The following is a 16,014-nucleotide window of genomic DNA, read 5'->3' on the forward strand; positions in this document are numbered from 1 at the left end:
CAGCCAAAAAAAAAAAAAAAAAAAAAAAACCACCTTTATTTCATCCATCCCCTCTCTCCATACGTTTGTCAAGTTCTGCCTTGAATCCATTTAAGCTGTCAACTTCTACAACGACAGATGGAAGTTTGTTCCAACAATCAACCACCCGCTGGCTAAAGGCAAACTTCCGCACATCTATCCTACAACCGTCTTTCCTCATTTTGAATTTATGCCCTCTCAGATGATTATTTTGAGCAAGAGGAAGAATCCTATCAGCATTGAGCATGCTCAAACCATTCAAGGCTTTATACACCTCAGTCAGAACACCTCGCAGGTGCCTAGTCTCCAGACAATGTAATTTGCAAAACTTAAGCCTTTCTTCGTAAGAGCACCCCTTTGTTCCATTCACTAATCTTGTTGCCCTTCTCTGTACTCGTTCCAGCAGCTCTACATCCTTCTTGAAATGAGGCCTCCAGACCTGTATACAGTACTCTAGGTGTGGCCTGACCATTGCCTTATACAATGGAATAATCACCTCCTTATCCCTGCTGGAAAAATTGCTGTATATCATTGACAAGACAACATGAGCTACTCTTGCAGACCGTCTTGCAGACCGTCTTGCTCAGAAAACTTCATATCTGCCTGCACAATTATCCCCAGGTTCTTTTCATTCTCTACCAGTGTCAGTGCGGTACCACAGAGTTGATACTTTATTCTGGGATTACTGCTTCCCATATGTAGTACCTTACATTTTTCAATGCCACCTCTCAGCCCATCTGCTGAACTTTTCTGGATCCTGTTGCAGCAGTGTGCTGTCATTAGTGTCATTAACAACCCTGCCAAGCTTCGTATTGGCTGCAAATTTGGACATTAAGCCTGATACACCATCATCAATATAATTTATAAATACAGAAAACAACAATGGACCCAACACCGAAACCTGAGGACTCTACTAATAAATTAGTCCGCGAAGAGCAGTGACCATTGATTACCACTCTCTGTCTTCTCCCCCTCAACCACCCCTTTATCCATAGCAGCAATTTGCCTCCAATGCCACACTTCTTCAATTTGTGCAGCAGTCTTCTATGTGCAACAGTATCAAAGGCCTTTCTAAGAACCAAATATATGATATCAAAGTTATTCTTTGCATCCAGTTCCTTTGTGACTACATCATAGTATACAATCAAATTAGTCAGACAAGACTTCCTATGCTGTGTCCGAGCTATAACTGAAGTCTTGTCTAGATGATCCTGCAATGCTTCTTTAACTAGTGCCTCCATTAATTCTCCTGGAACAGAAGTTAAACTAGCAGGTCTGTAATTACCTGTGTCTCCCTTTGATCCTCCTTTGTTGATTGGGGTCACATTTGCACAGCTCCAGTCCAGGGAAGCCCTCATAATTATGACTAAGAGTTTGATTACTTCCTTTGCCGCCTCCTTTAATATAACTGGATAGATTCCATCCACCCCCCGGTGCCGTTCTTATGTTTCTCTTCAACAATTTCTCCTCCACTTTACTCTCAGTTTTTACAAGATTATCCAGCTTACTGCCAGAGTTGAATACGCCTCTAGCATTCTCCTCCTGAATAACTCCTCATGTGTGAATGTAGATGCAAAATATTCATTTAGTTTGTTAGCTACCTGAGCAGGATCATTAACAGTTGAACCATCGATATCAAATGCACCAATCTGATTCAACCCCTTCCTTCTAGAGTTTACATAAGTAAAGACTAGGGCTTGCATAAAACCGAGAAATTTCAAAACCGAGTTTAACCGAAGTTTACTCTTAAAACCGGTTTCAAAACCGATTTTCTCAGACTTAGGGAAAATAATTAAAAGCTTATAACATAGGTATTTATTTTATCTTGGGTGGATTGTACAAATCGTAATAAAATCTTTTAAACAAAATCTATCACCTCTTACAGTAAAAAAATATAAAAAAATTAAAATGCTCCAGAAAAGTAACCAGCTTGAGATTATAGAAAATTACAAATTGCATTCAAATCCTTTGAATAAAAACAATCATCTCGTATAGTAAACAAAAAAATAATAAGCCCTATAATAATAATAATAAATAAATAAAAACAATGTGAAAAAAACAGCTTGGGGAAATTACTTTACTATTTATTGCTCAGCTTTTTTCTGAAAATGATCCTTTAAAAAACACAGTATATTAAGCATTTTTCCTGATAGGCTTGACCTTATTTTTGTGTTAAAGAGACCAGTGATCGAAAACACTCTCTCAGATTGGACACTTGTTGGTTTAATGGTCAGCAGTGCTCTATAAACTTTCTCCAGCTTTTCACTTCTACTGCTAGTTGCCTCCAAAATTTTAAATTCTTTGCTGATTTCCAATTAACTCGGATATTTTGAAGGCTCTTCAGTTAATCTCTTTATTACACTATCATACTTTCGCATGAGTGTATCTCCAACATCGGAACTAGACGAACCTTTGTTTTCTTCTAAAAGAACAGTTCGTTTATTTTCAGTTTCTTCATTCAACGCTAAGACTCCTTCGGAATGTTTTGCAAATAATCTCTGATAAATCTCTTCAGCATGCTTTTTTCAAAACTTGCTTATTTGGAAAATCAAAAGTTCTTGAACCTGAATCTTCTTTCCTAAACTTTTTGGGGTTGTGTAGGTAGCTCAGCAAAGCCACAGTTTGGCAATTTCGTCTTGCATTGTAACGCTGCAAAAGGCTTTGGTGAAACTTTAAAGCAAATGGGTTTTCTGCTGTATCAAGCTTAGCAAGCAGAAATTCTGTTGAAGACTCTGCTTTAAGTAAATCTGTATCTTCTGAGGTTATAGCATTCAGAATCATTTCAACTGGTCGCAAAGTTTCACATAGCAATTCAAGTGTTTTCCAGTCATCTTCAGACACAGCTTCAGTTGACAGTACTGCACATAGAGCATTTAGAATGCAATTTTTCAATTTAAAAATCTCTCAATCATATAGAATGTGCTATTCTGTCTAGTCTTGCAATCTAATATAAGTTTATATGCTTTCCCATTAAATATTGCTCTAACAAAATTTTGTAATATGTCATTTTTGGTAGGCGATTTTCGAAAAAGCTTGCAAATTTTTCTGACTTTGTTAATAGTTTGTGCAATATTGGCCATTGGATTGAAGAAATAAATGAGCTCATCGGTAAAGTCGGTTTGATAAAGCATGCCTTGTCTTTCTTCAACTTCTTCATCATCACTACTTTCTTCATTATTTTCATTTTCTTCATTGTCTTTGGGAGACTCAGAGACTGTGGCACCATAATTGATTGCTTTTTCATAAAGTGAATCTTTAACTGACAGATGTATACAATGGGCCATACATTATTGATGATTAGGCGTAATTTGCTTGCCAAACTTAATCATCATTGCTGCTTCATCGGTGTTGCAGGCAACAATATCCTCATCCAAGTTCAAACCAAATTCCTTCAAGTGTCCATTCATAATTTGCTCAGTTCTTCTGCTATCAAGTGAACCATTAATTTCAATAAGACCTAACGACCAACGATTGTCTTTTGAATGCACATTTATATTCATATACCTTTTATTTTGTATAGACGTATATTCGTCTAAAGTCAATGAATACCGTGCACCCAAAACCAATGAATTTTTGAAATGCTGAATGAATTCTTCTTTCTTAGTTTTATAATAATTCAGAACCATATTTTTAATTCCATTCACTGAGGCTGGTGGTAATTTATCGTATTTATTTCTCTGAAGGCGAAGGCTTGATTGTATAAACTCACTCTTGGCAATTGAAATAAAAGAAAATCCATCTAAAGCAGCTAATTTTGAAATCTCTTCTTCCATAGATTTTTTAACGATAAAGTTTTCTAATGTTCTTACCATTTTTACGGGAAGTTCACTGTTATCTTGTTTAATGTCAATCTGATGCATTTTCTTTAAATGCAACATCAAAGATGATGTAGATCCTCCAGACGACTTCATTATCTTCTGACATTTCGAACATTGTGCTTCATCTTTGCTTTTTCGGGCAAAATAATTCCATACATTTGATTTCGTCTTAGCCATATTAAGAGTAATAAATATTTATTAGTAGGAATTTATATCACCGACAATTTTAAATAAACATATTGAAGACAACAAAGGCACAATACTATGCGTCACTCCCGCAAGCACTGAATGAAGAGTCTAAACGAGGCAAGTTTCAAAATTTTCACAAAAGAAATTTTTTATTTATTTACTTGCAATTTTTTTTCCCCAATTAAATCTATTGTATTTTCAAAATTACATAAAAGCTAAATTTGGTGAAGCTACTTTTGATCGCAAATTTAATAGGAATAAAGAAGCAAGAAACCTTCTACGATTGAAATTTGATGCAATATTCAGCGAATCTGTTTCTAGTGGGTAACCATCAATAAGGCGCGTTCCATAGCTTGCCTGGCGAACAAGATAGATGGAACGGAGAAATGTTGAGCATTTTCTTTTACGCTATCGCTCCGACTCACTCAGTCGTAAATGAGTACACCTGCATCGTGCCATGATACAGGTGGGAAGATAAAAGGTACCCCTCCTAGATTTGGGCCACTTGCCCATGAGATTCGTGCCTAAACATAAAATAAAATAAAATAAAAAAACATGTTTAAAACATAAAGCAGTTGAACGATCCAGACAAACGAACAAACAAAAGAAAATGTGCCTAACAAAAAACTATATTCGAGGGCTAACTAAAAAAATATTCGAATCCGGTTTTAGAAGCTCGGTTTCGGTTTTAACAACTCAATATGAAAACCGGATAACCGGTTTGAAAGCCCTAGTAAAGACTTCTTTGCTGTTTTTCTTTGCAGCCAAAGATTTCTCGTAATCTGCATTCGCCTGCCTAACCTCCTTTGTAGCTTGGTTACAGACCAGCTTATATCTAGCATAGGCTTCTGTGTCACATGTTAATTTATATGTATCCCATGCATTTTTCTTCTCTGCCATATGTCTCATTAGTTCATCTGACATCCATTTAGGCCTAAATCTTGAACGATATTTTTTTGTTGGTATGAAAAGCCTAGTAGCATCCAAGATTAATTCTTTGAATGCTTCCCATTTTGAATTTGCTGTTGGTAACATCATCAGTTGGTAGTAGTAGTGGCATGGGATGCAAGAAAGCAAATGTACGAGCTTATGCAGCATCAGCCAAAAAAAAAAAAAAAAAAAAAAAAATCACACCATTCCCTCCAAATGCCTGTCCAGTTCCTTCTTAAATTTATTCAACCTATCAACTTCCACAATCACCGTATAGAATTTAAATACTGTCTCAGACCACCGTAGTCAACTTTACAAAAGCAAAAACCCTTCCCTTTACTGTTAGTTACCGCTTTGAGTATATTCCACTTCAGCACACTGTGATCACTCTCACCTAGTGGTTCCTTTATCTGCAGATTCTTGATGCATGCAGAATCACTACTGATAATCAGATCAAGAGTATTACTTCCTCTAGTTGCCTCCCGAACATGCTGCTGTAGAAAACAGTCATCCAATAAATCCACAAAAGCCTTGTTAGTGTGTGAGTGACCAACCCACAAATTCCATTCAATCTCTGGGGAATTAAAATCCACTCTATTTCTCTGCACAATTGCTCATTATACTCACCAGATTCATTTGGTCTATAACACACACCTACTCTCATTTTTCCTTTCCTAGTGCTTATGTCACACCAAACAGACTCAACATTGCATTATCCACCAAAATCAATTGGATGCACTTCCTCAGATTTTATGTGTTTCTTAACTAACAGCATAACGCCTCCTCCCTTTCTGTCCTGTCTATCCTTTCTGTACACATTGTATTCCCCAAATTCCAGTTGTGCACTGCTTATGTCTCTGTGACACTATGTCTCTGATATCTCAACAATATCTGCCTTTGATGTTTTGACTAGCACTTCAAGCTTATCGAATATATTAACTATACTCCTAGCATTGGTGTACATGCAAGTATACATGCACCTGTTTCTACTCTTAGTTACTCTAACACAGCCCATGTATTTACTTGTTCCACTATGACTCCCAGCAGTCCTGGAAATTCCCATTGCCTTCCCTTTCAGGCTGCTGCTCAATTGCATTTCAATAGAAGTAGTGCAAGAATCACTTTTACCTCTGCCAGCGACGACTGTTAATCTATTAGTCCGTGTATCCCATGTAGAATTGGGCTCTTGAAATAGTGTATTGGTTGCCAGTTGAGCCATTTCAGGAGCCGGTATTCCAGGCTGAGGAAGTTGTTGACGTGTGTTGTAGGGGCAGAAGACCAAATAGTTGCTGCATAAAGAGGTATGGGACAGAGACGTTGAAGAACGTATTTCTTTATCAATTCAGCGTCATGAATCCCCGTTAGTTCCTGACGGATCGCCCACATAACAGAATACATTTTTGTTTTTGTGTTCAGGAGGTGAGCCTGGAATGTCAATCCCTCATCCCATACTAACTCGAGTTCCTTGTGTGCTTTAACTTTCTGAATTGGGTGATCCATTGATGCTGACATTTATATCATTGCGTGACTTTTGATTAATCTGTAATCCTGTTGAGGCCAGATATTGTTCAAGTTGATGGATATTTTTATTTGCCAGAGAGTAGTGCTAAGAACCTGATTTTGGTCAGAAGATGTGATGTAAAGTTTCAGGTCATCAGCGTATGATTGGAAGTCAGTTTCGGATGCTGAGAAGGGCTCTAACGCTGAGGCAAACAGGGTCGATGATAGGAGTCTCCCTTGGTGGACATCCCAATTAGTAGTGCATGTTGTCCTAAAGCTGTGATGTGAGATGATGAGATGTGTATGCTCCAGGATTGATTTAATGATGCTGAGTGTATGTCTTGTAATGTTCAAGTAATGCTGGAGAATGGTAATTAGAGCTGATATGTTTACTTTGTCATGGGCCGCTTTTATACCAAAGAAAATGACATCAAGCTGTATCTTGTCGTTGAGGGACTTTCTAGATTCTGATAAGGGTGTCTATAAGGTTGCTATTAGTAGATCTCCCCTTAATCACGGTATGGAGGTACTACAGATTTTTATTAGAAACAGAGCTGACCGTGCTATTCCACGGGTGGGTTAAGTGCCTGCTTGGCAACCCAAAGGTCGCGGGTTTGAATCCCACCTTGGGCTTGGATATTACGATGGTGCTGTGCTCCCCGGTTGGACCTTAACGCCACGATATACGAAAGAAGCAGGAAAAAACGGATTCCTTCGTGTATTGCTCACATCATACGATAAAAAAAAATTAGAAACAGAGGAAGCCGGTCGGGACCCACTACAGCTTTCAGTGGTAGTTTTTTTGACGATCTCCGTCAGATGGCTTCGAGTTGTGGTTATGCGTGATATTGGAAATTTGATATTGGCCGAAAAGTGTAACAGGAAGTTGTGAATGTGATTGGTCAGTCTGTTGAAAAGTGAGCTCAGTCCATTCTTTCCTTAAAAAAGCAAATCACTATGAAGGAAGAAATATTTCTTCCTTCATATTTCTTCCTGTGACGGGTACTTGTACCAATTCCATGGGGTGATTTGTTGTGCCCGGTTACTATTATTATTGGTATTACTCCTGGTCGAGGAACTCTCTTACTATCCTACAGGCGTTTCCGGATCGCGGCCTTATGGAGTTTCATGTAAGTGCTCACTGAAGGCTCTTTAGCATCATACCAGTGGTGGACTCAGTGATTAAAATAAATTTTCTTTTTATACTCCGGGTCGACCAAACGGTCAGAGGAGTTCACAAGATAGATAGAATACAAGAAACAGCACCGTATTCAGTAGTCACGGGCTTGAACCCCGGTCACTCAAGGCACGTGTACTTATGCACCCGCGCCTGACCACTAGGCTACATGGTCATTTCTTGTTCCATATGCCACATATCTTTCACTTCTGTCTTATGTCGAGTACTTCCTGATCTTTTCCTGGTATGTTTTTTTGGCGCGGTCCCAGTATAGTTTGTAAGTAGAGGTCTCTAGTATGGCCAGCGGATTGTACTTGTAATATGGTAAATGTTCATTGATAAGCTAGTATTTTTGCGCTGGCTTCTGATGCATTGTCTTGGCCACCTGGTTGTGGGCTCTTGTGGATAGCATAGTTGATAGCATCGCGTCTTCCTTGCATCGAGTGGAAAAGACCTCAGTTCGAGTCCCGTCGATGACGGGAGGAATTTTTATGGGACTTTTTTCACAACGTGGCTGAGTTAGTCGGTCTCAGGTGAGGGTGGCATGGTTTTTTCCCGGAAACTCGGGTTTTTCGTCCAGAAAACAGAAAATCGACCACAGAATACACGCAGTTTACAGACGGTATATATGTTGCCTTAATCGCTGATGCTCCTAAAACCCTACTATTACTTCAACTGCAACTCCACTCTTCTTTTATTCTGGATATCTCGATCGTGTCTTTTTTCCATTTTGGTTGCTCCGGTTTGTAGTAATTGTACTTGCTAGTCCTCCTCCAGTTCTGGATCTTGTGTCTGTATTCATTGTTTGTAGTTGGTCGCTCATATCCTGTTTGATTTTTTCCAAGATTTTTGGAGCTATAAGGTTCTTGACGATTGTCCGTCTCTGGTCTGCTATTTGCTGTTCGGTGACTAGAACAGTTAGGAACCGTTCCAACCACTTCGTGTGTAATTTCGTTCTGTACATTATGTCTGTCTCTGGCTTCTTTACATCGTAGTATGCCCGAATGATGAATGTATTCATTTCGATGCTCCAGTTCATGTGTTGGCTTCTTTCTCCCTGGGTGGTCACTAGCATGGTTACACAGGAAGCACTTCCAGTGGTTGGGCTGTGTTGTCTTCTCCTTCAGTTGGGATAGCCATACAGGAGAAAGCGCCACTCGCTCCACTGTCGTCCGCGGGAGACTATCTCCCCCTTTTTTAACCGACCTTTCTGACTAAGGTCTGAACGTGAGTGACTTTATCCTGCGCCACACTCGATGAAGTAAGTTCAATATTTTTACTTATCATCATCCAGCTATGGAGTTGGACCAATTTTTAGCTTTGGGTTTTGCATACAGTGGTTGTTGGCAATTATGGGAGTGACACCAGATGGCGCCACTCTCTGCCTTAAGCCGCAATCCGATCTTGGGGAAGATAGGTTTGCTAAAGCGGCTTTCGCGATTGTTTTTCTCAAGCGGATTTTATTATTATTATCTCTCTATACATTAAAATAGTTTTCCTCCTAGTGATATTCATTCGAGAAAATGGGAGAAGAGGGGCGGGGGCAATTACATCTATGCAAATCCGCAGGTAAATAATTACATAGGTCATTCCTGATTAGATATCGATCAGTGCGTTTCGACAAGTGGGTCTTTTACATAGAAAATATTTGACTTACTCCATCATACCTCTACATTTTATGTAGAAAAGCGTGTGCGGGGGGGGTTGGCGAACAGGGAAAAGCCCCCCTAATAATACTTATTATTGTATGAAACTCGTAATGTAGTTGAATCTACATTTATACAGTGTATGACTAAAACGGTCAGAGCAATTCTAGAGTGAACAGTAACTACATCTTTTGGAATATGACACGTCAGAACAGAGCGGCGGATTAAGACAGCTTGAAACCCCAGATGAAAAGTAATTTTGAGGCCCCAAACTATTTTAGTTTATACTGTATTATATAGGGGTATATTATTATATTCTATAGGGGTATGTTTTATTATTTTAATTTCAATACAGTTTTAAAGTTAAGTTGTATAAATAAAACGTATAATATTCAACAAATTTTTTATTGTTATTAAAATAATAACTAAGAAATTAATATTACAAATTGTGAAGTTAACCTCTTTTATTATAATGTGTAATAGCATAAATATAAATAAACAAGAAGTTACGGTAGTAAGATCCACTAAACCAGCGGTTCTCATCGGGTGGCTTGCAAACCCCTGGGGGTTCGCGAAAATGTTCCAGGGGTTTGCATTAAAATTTCTGTAATGGCGTCTGCTTAGATTTACATTGGTATATTTTTTGCAAAGTACAAAATAGTTTAATATTAATTTATGCGGTTAGGTTCAAAATTTATATTTTGTTGTGGTTTCACACTTCGCGGACATAAGATCAAGGTGTATTTGTTTAATTGCAGTCTCCAGGGTTTCCCCTATATACCACTGTAGCTTCTGAAATGGCAAAAGGCCAAGGCCGACAAGTGTATGTGTGTTGTTATGTTGAGACCTGGCGACTTTGCAGCCAGGGGACACCAGGTCCCCTGCCCCCTGACTCCCAACCTTGGCCACGAGGATGTGCGCCAGGGTCTACTTTTAACCACAGACACTTATTGGGGCTATCAGGCAAGCCTGGAAGCCCCGAGTTTTCAACTGAAAGGAAGATAGGAAATAGAACGTTTAGTTAGGGAGATGAAAGGGGAGAGAAAGCAGAAAGAAGAAGACATCCCCGAAAATGAAAAAGTTAGAAAAGAAAGTTTAAAGTGCAAAGTTCAAAGCCATTAACATAATCCAAACTTATAATACAGTTATACAAAGGTTGCCATGTGCTATTATCATTATTAAATCAAAACTTATAATACAGTTATACAAAGGTTGCCATGTGCTATTATCATTATTAAATCAAAACTTAAAGTACAAATATATAGTGGTTGCCACTACCAATTCCATGGTAAAAATAATTTAACAGCCGTACAGGAGAATTATTCCCTGCAACAAGAAACCCTCGTAAAGTAAGCCATTAAACAACAATGTCAAACTTATAATACAATATACAGCAATTACAAAGATACCTATCAAGCTGAAACGTCAACACAGCTGTGAAGGGAGAACAATCCCAATATTTTAGGCAAGACTACTTGTTATTTAGCTTAACGACACAAGGGCTACTGAGGCCAAATTGTGTCAAGACTACAGTATCAGCTCCAAACTAATACAGTCCAAAACCAGTGAGAGGGATGTCAGCTAAAGATTACATCTCATATGTATCTTTCAATACATAAGTTACAATACTCAACAACAGAATATCAAGTAAACAGGTCTTAAGAGAGGTTCATACTCATGGTCCTTACACATAGCCAAACTGCCGAGTAGTCAGCATCAGTTCCCAAACTAAAATAGTCCAGAACCTGTAAGAAAAATACCCATTTACTAAACAACCTCACGCATAGCATATAACTTTGATGCTACAGTCTTCAACGCAGAATACGAAATATACAAATGCCAAAGAGAGAATCTAACACAAGAAGACAAACAAAAGAGTGTTATTAACCGTCCAACCTATGTTAGCACAATAAATCACTTCTGCCTAAAGTACTAAAACTGCCTAAAGTAATGTAATTTGCCAACTACGAGTTTATAGGGCAAACCCCCAGGATCCTTATCCAAAGAGGACTTGACAAAGCTTTCCCACATAGAGCATTTCGCTCTATAAATGGAGTTGATGTATCTTTTACGGGCATCCCTGTATAATTCATTTAGCCTAACAATTTCTTCCAAAAGTCTATTGTTTCTTCTAGCTCGTTGTAAATCCTTCCTAGATTTTCTTACGTTTTTACGAAGATCAATTAGAGATTGTGACCACCAAGGGACTGAGTTATGCATCCTCTTTTTCCTTCCTAGAGAATTACCCCAAATAATCGCAACAGAATGCATTATAGCACCATACTTGTATCTGGCCATTTCACAGAATTCTGTACTCATCACAGTGTACCATGGCGGAGTTGAGCTAACGTTTAAGTGCCGCCGTACATAAGACACAACACATGTCCGCATTTAGTTGTGGTTTGGGTCACGCGTCCTTACAAAGCGATTTTTTTTTTTTTTTTTTGTAGTTGTTGGCGCATCGGCTTCTGTGGCGATAATGCACCCCCCAAGGTTTTTTCACTACTCTGATCCAAGCCCGAGGCGGGATTCAAACCCGCGACCTTTGGGTTGCCAGGGAAACAATTTACCCACCCGGCTAGCTAGCGAATATGCGCGACGGGATGTTAGTGTGTGTTGTGGGGGGAATGGGTGAGAACGTGTCAATATGTATCGCACCGTTCGGCTGTGGTAAAAGGGTTATAAAAAAATTTAACTAATAATAAACAAAGATAGAATAAAGTAAAATAAAATTAAATTAAATATAAAGTAAAGAATTGACAACGAAAGAAACTACATTTTCCACAATGTGTTATAATTAGTTTATTGTCTTACAGTGTGAAATAAATTTTTTCCATACTAAATTGTTTCATTCTCAAAGACCATTGTTTTTTATAGGTACTTAATAATTTTGTTATTACGCAATATCGCTTATAGAAACTTAGTAAATATTTTATAATAAAAAATTCAGAACTATTATATAATTTCAGAGAATATAGGGAGTCATTCGCGATAAAAATATTATGTTGAAAGGGTTCACGAGTAAAAATATATAAGCCGACCGGGCCAGCCAGGTGGGTAAAGTGCCTGCCTGGCAACCCAAAGGTCGCGGGTTCGAATCCCGCCTCGGGCTTGGATTAAAGTACTGCAAAAAGCTTGGGAGGTGCACTATGGCCACAGAAGCCGATGCGCCAACAACTACCAAAAAAAAAAAAAAAAAAAAAAGTCAAAATATATTGGGAACTGCTGCACTGAACGAACAAATTAGTGCAAAGCATCATTTTAGTTCGTAATAAATCACCGAAGTAGGTGAAATGGCAATTTTTTTGTTACATTTCATATTGTGAATGGCTTCACAACAAGTTGCCTGTTATTGTACTACCTCGAATAAGCAATGCTTCTTCAACGCTTATTGAATAAAATAATTAAAAAAACCAATAGTTTACTTAATAATTGTTTTTCTTGCCCTTATTTGCGCAAATTTGCTAATGACATCTTCCATAACCAAGTTCTGTACACTTATTTTCAATCAATAAAATAGCTAAACTACTCAGATGGTCTCGAGTAGTTTAGTAATTGCGTAAATAATTTTTAACTTGCTCAAAAACTGAAAATGATCGTTCTCTGCTTGATCTATTAATGGGAATGATGCTGAAAAATATTTGCAATAATGTTTCAGCATTACGAAACCCTGATCAGAGCTCATTTATCACATTCTAATGCATTGTAATTCGATCAACAATATTCTTTCAACAATAGAAAATGATTACCCCATCTTTAAAATTGTTCCTTTTGCTTGCATCAATATCCTTCTTTTACGTGTTTTTTTAATCTATCAATGCACATATTAAGTTGATCCTCTGCCATCATTATTTTTAAAAAAAGTTGAAAATCATCAATAACATTACTGTAAACTTCACATCTTTTATCTAACTTGCAAATACGCTTGTCACAAGTAACATTGTGTACATGTTACTTGTGACAATGTTACCAACAGTAAATTCTAAGTGGAAAGCATTCAAGGAATTAATCGTGGATGCTACTAAAAGTTTCATACCTATTAAGAAATATTGTTCAAGGTTTAGGCCTAAATGGTTATCAAATGAACTAATGAGACTCGTGACAGAGAAAAGAAAAATGCATGGGATGCATATAAATTATCAAGCGACTCAGAAGCCTATGGCAGATGTAAGCTAGTCTGTAATCAGGTCAAAATGGAGGTAGTAGTAGTAGTAGTAGTAGTAGCAGTGGCATGTGATGCAAGAAAGCAAATGTATGAGCTTATGCAGCATCAGCCAAAAAAAAAAAAAAAAAAATCACACCATTCCCTCCAAATGCCTGTCCAGTTCCTCCTTAAATTTATTCAAGCTATCAACTTCCACAACGACAGATGGAAGTTTGTTCCAGCAATTAACCACCCGCTGGCTAAAGGCCAGCGGGTGGTTAATTGCTGGAACAAACTTCCGCACATCTATTCTACATCTGTCTTTTCTTAATTTGAATTTATGCCCCCTTAGGTTCGTAATCTGAACAAATGGAAGGATCCCATCAGAATTCAGCGTGCTCAATCCATTCAAGGCCTTATATACCTCAATCAGATCACCGCGCAGGTGCCTAGTCTCCAGCCACTGCAATTTGCAGAACTTAAGCCTCTCTTGGTAAGAGGATCCCTTCATTCCCCTCACCAATCTTGTTGCCCGTCTCTGTACCCGCTCAAGTAAATCTACATCCTTCCTAAAATGAGGTCTCCAGACCTGTACGCAGTACTCAAGGCGTGGCCTGACCATTGCCTTATACAGATGGACAATCACCTCCTTTTCCCTGCTAGCAAAATTCCTATATATCATTGACAAAACCCCATGACCTGCCCTGGCAGTCTGTCTGCATTGCTCAGAGAACTTCATATCTGACTGCACAATTACTCCCAGGTCTTTTTCATTTTCTACCACCTTAAGTGTAGTACCACACAGTTGGTACGTTTCTCTGGGGTTATTTCTACCCATATGCAGTACTTTGCATTTGTCAAGGTTAAACTTCAGTTGCCACTTCTTAGCCCATCTGCCCAAATTATCTAGATCCTGTTGCAGTAGCAGACTGCCATTACTGTCATTAACAACCCTGCCAACCTTTGTATCATCTGCAAACTTCGACATTAAGCCTGATATACCTCCATCAATATCATTGATAAATATACAAAACAACAGTGGACCTAACACCGAACCCTGTGGTACTCCACTAATAACATTAGTCCAAGAAGAGCAGCACCCATTGATTACCACCCTCTGTCTTCTCGCACTTACCCATCCTTTTATCCATTGTAGCAACTTACCCTTAATACCATTCTGTTCCAATTTGTACAATAGTCTTCCATGCGCAACAGTGTCAAAAGCTTTCCTGAAATCCAAATATATGATATCAAAATTGTTTTTTGCATCCAGTTCCTTTGTAACCACATCATAATATCCTATCAAATTTTTCAGCCAAGACTTTCCCTTAACAAACCCATGCTGTGTCTGAATTATTGCTGCAGTCTTGTCTAGATGATCCTGCAATGCATCTTTAACCAGCGACTCCATTATTTTCCCCGGAACAGAAGTTAAACTAACTGGTCTGTAATTACTCGTGTCACCCTTCGATCCCCCTTTGTGAATTGGGGATACATTTGCACATCTCCAGTCCGTGGGAACCTCCCCTGAGTCAAAGGATGCTCTCATAATTATGGCTAAGGGTTTGCTTAGTTGCCTTGCCGCCTCCTTTAAGCAGGCGAAGGCAGATTACGAGAAATCTTTGGCAAAAGATGCTAAGAAAAACAGCAAGGATTTCTTTACTTATATAAACTCTAAAAGAAAGGGGATGAATTTCATTGGTCCACTTGATATCGATGGTTCGACTGTTGATGATCCTGCTCAGATAGCAAACAAACTGAATGAGTATTTTGCGTCTACATTCACACATGAGGAGTTATTAAGGTTTAAAAATGGCAGAAGGTTATCAAATTGTAGCAGGGTGCTTAATGATTTTGTAATAAATGAGAGCAAAGTGGACAGGAAATTGTTGAAGTCAAACATAAGAAAGGCACCTGTGGTGGATGGGATCTATCCAGTTATATTAAAGGAGGCGGCAAAGCAACTAAGAAAACCCTTAGCCATAATTATGAGATTATCCTTGGACTCAGGGGAGGTCCCCAATGACTGGAGATGTGATATGTATCCCCAATTCACAAGGGGGGGGGTCGAAGGGTGACACGATTAATTACATACCAGTTTAACTTCTGTTCCCGGAAAAATAATGGAGTCACTGGTTAAAGATGCATTGCAGGATCATCTAAACAAGACTGCAGCAATAATTCAGACACAGCATGGGCTTGTTAAGGGAAAGTCTTGGCTGACAAATTTGATAGGATATTATGATATGGTTACAAAGGAACTGGATGCAAAAAATATTTTTGATATCATATATTGGGATTTCAGAAAAGCTTTTGACACTGTTGCGCATGGAAGACTATTATACAAATTGGAGCAGAATGGTATTAAGGGTAAGTTGCTACAATGGATAAAAGGATGGTTGAGTGGGAGAAGACAGAGGGTGGTAATCAGTGGGTGCTGCTCTTCGTGGATTAATGTTATTAGTGGAGTCCCACAGGGTTCGGTGTTGGGTCCACTGTTGTTTTGTATATTTATCAATGATATTGATGAAGGTATATCAGGCTTAATGTCGAAGTTTGCAGATGATACAAAGGTTGGCAGGGTTGTTAATG

The sequence above is a fragment of the Mastigoproctus giganteus genome, chromosome 5 (genome assembly GCF_048544385.1).
Source record: "Mastigoproctus giganteus isolate SK-2022 chromosome 5, ASM4854438v1, whole genome shotgun sequence".
In the NCBI taxonomy this organism is placed as follows: domain Eukaryota; kingdom Metazoa; phylum Arthropoda; class Arachnida; order Uropygi; family Thelyphonidae; genus Mastigoproctus; species Mastigoproctus giganteus.